Source organism: Rhopalosiphum padi, chromosome 3, assembly GCF_020882245.1.
Source record: "Rhopalosiphum padi isolate XX-2018 chromosome 3, ASM2088224v1, whole genome shotgun sequence".
NCBI lineage: Eukaryota > Metazoa > Arthropoda > Insecta > Hemiptera > Aphididae > Rhopalosiphum > Rhopalosiphum padi.
In genome coordinates, this window is record NC_083599.1 from 53,171,226 (window position 1) to 53,180,699 (window position 9,474).

The window sequence follows — 9,474 nt, forward strand, 5'->3', positions numbered from 1 at the left end:
TCTACCAGAGTGTTGTGTTGAATATTAATGGAAAAAAAATGTATAAAAAAAATATACTTGTACAATAACTTAAACTTGCTGATTTTTAATATGAAAAAAATATAAATTTGTAATATTTGTATTAATTATTATGTAAAACCATGCTTCATACTGTTTATGAAGTATCAGCTTCAATGCAATACATGAATGTTAATAATGGTAAATAAGAATCATTTTTACAATCTAGTAGTAAAGGTTTTAAGACACTAACATGAGAATTGAATGTTTTATAAGCAGCTAAAAATATGAATTTTTAATAGTTGTATAAATCATTATATAAAACTATGTTTTATAGTGTTTAAGATGTATCAGCTTCAATGCAATACATGAATGTTAATGATGGTAAATAAGAAACATTTTTACAATCTAGTAGTAAAGGTTTTAAGACACTAACATGAGAATTGAGTGTTTTATAAGATGCTAAAAATATGAATTTGTTATATTTGTATAAATTATTATGTAAAAGCATGCTTCATAGTGTTTATGCAGTGTCATCTTAAATGAAATATCTGAATGTTAATAATGGTAAATAAGAATCATTTTGACAATCTAGTAGTAAAGGTTTTAAGACACTAACATGAGAATTAAATGTTTTATAAGCAGCTAAAAATATGAATTTGTTATATGTGTATAAATTATTATGTAAAAGCATGCTTCATAGTGTTTATGCAGTGTCATCTTAAACGAAATATATGAATGTTTTTAATGGTAAATAAGTATTATTTGCTTAATATAATGATCAGGGTTTTTTGAAACTAATTTTATGTTATACTACTATTAATTGACTATCGATTACATTCTATATTCATTTCACATACATTGCATAAAACCATTATTATTATCAGAATCTTCTAGTCCATTGTTTAATGTAGGATGTTGATACTTTCCCAAGTTGTAGGAATGTGAATTTCCGTCTCAGCATGCATCAAGTGATCTGCTGTACTACCATCTGAAAAAATGTAGTCGGTTAAATATGTATAATAGTTGTAGGATAAAATGTCACTAATACATGCCATAATTAAAACGAAAATCTTTATATTACAACTAGTACGGGAATACACTGAGCAATTCAGAAATGGAAATAGTCAAACAAAAACTAACACACAAACTTCATTCTTATTACATCATTTGTGAAAGCAGTTTGCAGATGAAACTTAAGTACTAATACGAATGTAAAACTGCAAATAGATATGAAATATAAATATATAACAGATGATAAGATATAATAGTTTTGATAAGACAAAAAAGATCGTACATATCTACTAGAATGTTTTGTTGGATTTGAATGTAAAATAAGTGTTTATAAAGAATACACTTGTACAATAACTTAAACTTGCTGTTTTTTTAATAGAATATGACATAACTGTACCTCAAAAATAATACTGATTTGAACATAAATATATCGAATCATTATTGAATAAAAGTACCGTAAAGCATCTAATAAAACTAGACGATTTAAATTACAATACTTTGGATTATGGTTTAATGAAAACCTAATTATGAAAAAAACGCAGAAATAATAAAAAAAGATTTTTAAAACTGAGGCATATTTTAAGAATGAAAATTAAAAGCTCATTTTGATTACCAATACTATATTCATATTTTTAACAAATTTAAATTGATACACTACTATTAATTTACTATCAATTACATTTTATATTCATTACAACTAGATTGCATAAAATCATTATTATTATCAGAATCTTCAAGTCCATGTTCAATGTGGGATGTTGAAACTTTCCCAAATTCCGAAAATGTTAATAAATGTCTCAGCATGCCTTGAGTGATCTACTATAATACTGCCATCTAAAAAAAAAATAGTCATATAAATATGTATAATGGTTGGAGAAATTATAATAATGATGATTGATGAGCAAAAAAAGATAATAAGAATCTACCAGAGTGTTGTGTTGAATATTAATGGAAAAAAAATGTATAAAAAAAATATACTTGTACAATAACTTAAACTTGCTGATTTTTAATATGAAAAAAATATAAATTTGTAATATTTGTATTAATTATTATGTAAAACCATGCTTCATACTGTTTATGAAGTATCAGCTTCAATGCAATACATGAATGTTAATAATGGTAAATAAGAATCATTTTTACAATCTAGTAGTAAAGGTTTTAAGACACTAACATGAGAATTGAATGTTTTATAAGCAGCTAAAAATATGAATTTTTAATAGTTGTATAAATCATTATATAAAACTATGTTTTATAGTGTTTAAGATGTATCAGCTTCAATGCAATACATGAATGTTAATGATGGTAAATAAGAAACATTTTTACAATCTAGTAGTAAAGGTTTTAAGACACTAACATGAGAATTGAGTGTTTTATAAGATGCTAAAAATATGAATTTGTTATATTTGTATAAATTATTATGTAAAAGCATGCTTCATAGTGTTTATGCAGTGTCATCTTAAATGAAATATCTGAATGTTAATAATGGTAAATAAGAATCATTTTGACAATCTAGTAGTAAAGGTTTTAAGACACTAACATGAGAATTAAATGTTTTATAAGCAGCTAAAAATATGAATTTGTTATATGTGTATAAATTATTATGTAAAAGCATGCTTCATAGTGTTTATGCAGTGTCATCTTAAACGAAATATATGAATGTTTTTAATGGTAAATAAGTATTATTTGCTTAATATAATGATCAGGGTTTTTTGAAACTAATTTTATGTTATACTACTATTAATTGACTATCGATTACATTCTATATTCATTTCACATACATTGCATAAAACCATTATTATTATCAGAATCTTCTAGTCCATTGTTTAATGTAGGATGTTGATACTTTCCCAAGTTGTAGGAATGTGAATTTCCGTCTCAGCATGCATCAAGTGATCTGCTGTACTACCATCTGAAAAAATGTAGTCGGTTAAATATGTATAATAGTTGTAGGATAAAATGTCACTAATACATGCCATAATTAAAACGAAAATCTTTATATTACAACTAGTACGGGAATACACTGAGCAATTCAGAAATGGAAATAGTCAAACAAAAACTAACACACAAACTTCATTCTTATTACATCATTTGTGAAAGCAGTTTGCAGATGAAACTTAAGTACTAATACGAATGTAAAACTGCAAATAGATATGAAATATAAATATATAACAGATGATAAGATATAATAGTTTTGATAAGACAAAAAAGATCGTACATATCTACTAGAATGTTTTGTTGGATTTGAATGTAAAATAAGTGTTTATAAAGAATACACTTGTACAATAACTTAAACTTGCTGTTTTTTTAATAGAATATGACATAACTGTACCTCAAAAATAATACTGATTTGAACATAAATATATCGAATCATTATTGAATAAAAGTACCGTAAAGCATCTAATAAAACTAGACGATTTAAATTACAATACTTTGGATTATGGTTTAATGAAAACCTAATTATGAAAAAAACGCAGAAATAATAAAAAAAGATTTTTAAAACTGAGGCATATTTTAAGAATGAAAATTAAAAGCTCATTTTGATTACCAATACTATATTCATATTTTTAACAAATTTAAATTGATACACTACTATTAATTTACTATCAATTACATTTTATATTCATTACAACTAGATTGCATAAAATCATTATTATTATCAGAATCTTCAAGTCCATGTTCAATGTGGGATGTTGAAACTTTCCCAAATTCCGAAAATGTTAATAAATGTCTCAGCATGCCTTGAGTGATCTACTATAATACTGCCATCTAAAAAAAAAATAGTCATATAAATATGTATAATGGTTGGAGAAATTATAATAATGATGATTGATGAGCAAAAAAAGATAATAAGAATCTACCAGAGTGTTGTGTTGAATATTAATGGAAAAAAAATGTATAAAAAAAATATACTTGTACAATAACTTAAACTTGCTGATTTTTAATATGAAAAAAATATAAATTTGTAATATTTGTATTAATTATTATGTAAAACCATGCTTCATACTGTTTATGAAGTATCAGCTTCAATGCAATACATGAATGTTAATAATGGTAAATAAGAATCATTTTTACAATCTAGTAGTAAAGGTTTTAAGACACTAACATGAGAATTGAATGTTTTATAAGCAGCTAAAAATATGAATTTTTAATAGTTGTATAAATCATTATATAAAACTATGTTTTATAGTGTTTAAGATGTATCAGCTTCAATGCAATACATGAATGTTAATGATGGTAAATAAGAAACATTTTTACAATCTAGTAGTAAAGGTTTTAAGACACTAACATGAGAATTGAGTGTTTTATAAGATGCTAAAAATATGAATTTGTAATATTTGTATAAATTATTATGTAAAAGCATGCTTCATAGTGTTTATGCAGTGTCATCTTAAATGAAATATATGAATGTTAATAATGGTAAATAAGAATCATTTTTACAATCTAGTAGTAAAGGTTTTAAGACACTAACATTAGAATTGAGTGTTTTATAAGATGCTAAAAATATGAATTTGTAATATTTGTATAAATTATTATGTAAAAGCATGCTTCATAGTGTTTATGCAGTGTCATCATAAATGAAATATAAGAATGTTAATAATGGTAAATAAGAATCATTTTTACAATCTAGTAGTAAAGGTTTTAAGACACTAACATGAGAATTGAGTGTTTTATAAGCAGCTAAAAATATGAATTTGTAATATTTGTATAAATTATTATGTAAAAGCATGCTTCATAGTGTTTATGCAGTGTCATCTTAAATGAAATATATGAATGTTAATAATGGTAAATAAGAATCATTTTTACAATCTAGTAGTAAAGGTTTTAAGACACTAACATTAGAATTGAGTGTTTTATAAGATGCTAAAAATATGAATTTGTAATATTTGTATAAATTATTATGTAAAAGCATGCTTCATAGTGTTTATGCAGTGTCATCTTAAATGAAATATAAGAATGTTAATAATGGTAAATAAGAATCATTTTTACAATCTAGTAGTAAAGGTTTTAAGACACTAACATGAGAATTGAGTGTTTTATAAGCAGCTAAAAATATGAATTTCTAATATTTGTATAAATTATTATGTAAAAGCATAATTCATAGTGTTTATGCAGTGTCATCTTAAATGAAATATATGAACGTTTATAATGGTAAATAAGTATTATTTGCTTAATATAATGATCAGGGTTTTTTGAAACTAATTTTATGTTATACTACTATTAATTGACTATCGATTACATTCTATATTCATTTCACATACATTGCATAAAACCATTATTATTATCAGAATCTTCTAGTCCATTGTTTAATGTAGGATGTTGATACTTTCCCAAGTTGTAGGAATGTGAATTTCCGTCTCAGCATGCATCAAGTGATCTGCTGTACTACCATCTGAAAAAATGTAGTCGGTTAAATATGTATAATAGTTGTAGGATAAAATGTCACTAATACATGCCATAATTAAAACGAAAATCTTTATATTACAACTAGTACGGGAATACACTGAGCAATTCAGAAATGGAAATAGTCAAACAAAAACTAACACACAAACATCATTCTTATTACAACATTTGTGAAAGCAGTTTGCAGATGAAACTTAAGTACTAATACGAATGTAAAACTGCAAATAGATATGAAATATAAATATATAACAGATGATAAGATATAATAATTTTGATAAGACAAAAAAGATCGTACATATCTACTAGAATGTTTTGTTGGATTTGAATGTAAAATAAGTGTTTATAAAGAATACACTTGTACAATAACTTAAACTTGCTGTTTTTTTAATAGACTATGACATAACCGTACCTCAAAAATAATACTGATTTGAACATAAATATATCGAATCATTATTGAATAAAAGTACCGTAAAGCATCTAATAAAACTAGACGATTTAAATTACAATACTTTGGATTATGGTTTAATGAAAACCTAATTATGAAAAAAACGCAGAAATAATAAAAAAAGATTTTTAAAACTGAGGCATATTTTAAGAATGAAAATTAAAAGCTCATTTTGATTACCAATACTTTATTCATATTTTTAACAAATTTAAATTGATATACTACTATTAATTTACTATCAATTACATTTTATATTCATTACAACTACATTGCATAAAATCATTATTATTATCAGAATCTCCAAGTCCATGTTCAATGTGGGATGTTGAAACTTTCCCAAGTTCCGAAAATGTTAATAAATGTCTCAGCATGCCTTGAGTGATCTACTATAATACTGCCATCTAAAAAAAAAATAGTCATATAAATATGTATAATGGTTGGAGAAATTATAATAATGATGATTGATGAGCAAAAAAAGATAATAAGAATCTACCAGAGTGTTGTGTTGAATATTAATGGAAAAAAAATGTATAAAAAAATATACTTGTACAATAACTTAAACTTGCTGATTTTTAATATGAAAAAAATATAAATTTGTAATATTTGTATTAAATATTATGTAAAACCATGCTTCATACTGTTTATGAAGTATCAGCTTCAATGCAATACATGAATGTTAATAATGGTAAATAAGAATCATTTTTACAATCTAGTAGTAAAGGTTTTAAGACACTAACATGAGAATTGAATGTTTTATAAGCAGCTAAAAATATGAATTTTTAATAGTTGTATAAATCATTATATAAAACTATGTTTTATAGTATTTAAGATGTATCAGCTTCAATGCAATACATGAATGTTAATAATGGTAAATAAGAATCATTTTTACAATCTAGTAGTAAAGGTTTTAAGACACTAACATGAGAATTGAGTGTTTTATAAGATGCTAAAAATATGAATTTGTTATATTTGTATAAATTATTATGTAAAAGCATGCTTCATAGTGTTTATGCAGTGTCATCTTAAATGAAATATATGAATGTTAATAATGGTAAATAAGAATCATTTTTACAATCTAGTAGTAAAGGTTTTAAGACACTAACATGAGAATTGAGTGTTTTATAAGCAGCTAAAAATATGAATTTGTAATATTTGTATAAATTATTATGTAAAAGCATGCTTCATAGTGTTTATGCAGTGTCATCTTAAATGAAATATATGAATGTTAATAATGGTAAATAAGAATCATTTTTACAATCTAGTAGTAAAGGTTTTAAGACACTAACATTAGAATTGAGTGTTTTATAAGATGCTAAAAATATGAATTTGTAATATTTGTATAAATTATTATGTAAAAGCATGCTTCATAGTGTTTATGCAGTGTCATCATAAATGAAATATAAGAATGTTAATAATGGTAAATAAGAATCATTTTTACAATCTAGTAGTAAAGGTTTTAAGACACTAACATGAGAATTGAGTGTTTTATAAGCAGCTAAAAATATGAATTTCTAATATTTGTATAAATTATTATGTAAAAGCATAATTCATAGTGTTTATGCAGTGTCATCTTAAATGAAATATATGAACGTTTATAATGGTAAATAAGTATTATTTGCTTAATATAATGATCAGGGTTTTTTGAAACTAATTTTATGTTATACTACTATTAATTGACTATCGATTACATTCTATATTCATTTCACATACATTGCATAAAACCATTATTATTATCAGAATCTTCTAGTCCATTGTTTAATGTAGGATGTTGATGATTTCAAAAGTTGTAGGAATGTGAATCTCCGTCTCAGCATGCATCAAGTGATCTGCTGTACTACCATCTGAAAAAATGTAGTCGGTTAAATATGTATAATAGTTGTAGGATAAAATTTCACTAATACATGCCATAATTAAAACGAAAATCTTTATATTACAACTAGTACGGGAATACACTGAGCAATTCAGAAATGGAAATAGTCAAACAAAAACTAACACACAAACTTCATTATTATTACAACATTTGTGAAAGCAGTTTGCAGTTGAAACTTAAATACTAATACGAATCTAAAACTGCAAATAGATATGAAATATAAATATATAACAGATGATAAGATATAATAATTTTGATAAGACAAAAAAGATCTTACATATCTACTAGAATGTTTTGTTGGATTTGAATGTAAAATAAGTGTTTATAAAGAATACACTTGTACAATAACTTAAACTTGCTGTTTTTTTAATAGAATATGACATAACTGTACCTCAAAAATAATACTGATTTGAACATAAATATATCGAATCATTATTGAATAAAAGTACCATAAAGCATCTAATAAAACTAGACGATTTAAATTACAATACTTTGGATTATGGTTTAATGAAAACCTAATTATGAAAAAAACGCAGAAATAATAAAAAAAGATTTTTAAAACTGAGGCATATTTTAAGAATGAAAATTAAAAGCTCATTTTGATTACCAATACTTTATTCATATTTTTAACAAATTTAAATTGATATACTACTATTAATTTACTATCAATTACATTTTATATTCATTACAACTACATTGCATAAAATCATTATTATTATCAGAATCTTCAAGTCCATGTTCAATGTGGGATGTTGAAACTTTCCCAAGTTCCGAAAATGTTAATAAATGTCTCAGCATGCCTTGAGTGATCTACTATAATACTGCCATCTAAAAAAAAAATAGTCATATAAATATGTATAATGGTTGGAGAAATTATAATAATGATGATTGATGAGCAAAAAAAGATAATAAAAATCTACCAGAGTGTTGTGTTGAATATTAATGAAAAAAAAATGTATAAAAAAAATATACTTGTACAATAACTTAAACTTGCTGATTTTTAATATGAAAAAAATATAAATTTGTAATATTTGTATTAATTATTATGTAAAACCATGCTTCATACTGTTTATGAAGTATCAGCTTCAATGCAATACATGAATGTTAATAATGGTAAATAAGAATCATTTTTACAATCTAGTAGTAAAGGTTTTAAGACACTAACATGAGAATTGAATGTTTTATAAGCAGCTAAAAATATGAATTTTTAATAGTTGTATAAATCATTATGTAAAACTATGTTTTATAGTGTTTATGATGTATCAGCTTCAATGCAATACATGAATGTTAATAATGGTAAATAAGAATCATTTTTACAATCTAGTAGTAAAGGTTTTAAGACACTAACATGAGAATTGAGTGTTTTATAAGCAGCTAAAAATATGAATTTGTAATATTTGTATAAATTATTATGTAAAAGCATGCTTTATAGAGTTTATGCAGTGTCATCTTAAATGAAATATATGAATGTTAATAATGGTAAATAAGAATCAGTTTTACAATCTAGTAGTAAAGGTTTTAAGACACTAACATTAGAATTGAGTGTTTTATAAGATGCAAAAAATATGAATTTGTTATATTTGTATAAATTATTATGTAAAAGCATGCTTCATAGTGTTTATGCAGTGTCATCTTAAATGAAATATATGAATGTTAATAATGGTAAATAAGAATCATTTTTACAATCTAGTAGTAAAGGTTTTAAGACACAAACATTAGAATTGAGTGTTTTATAAGATGCTAAAAA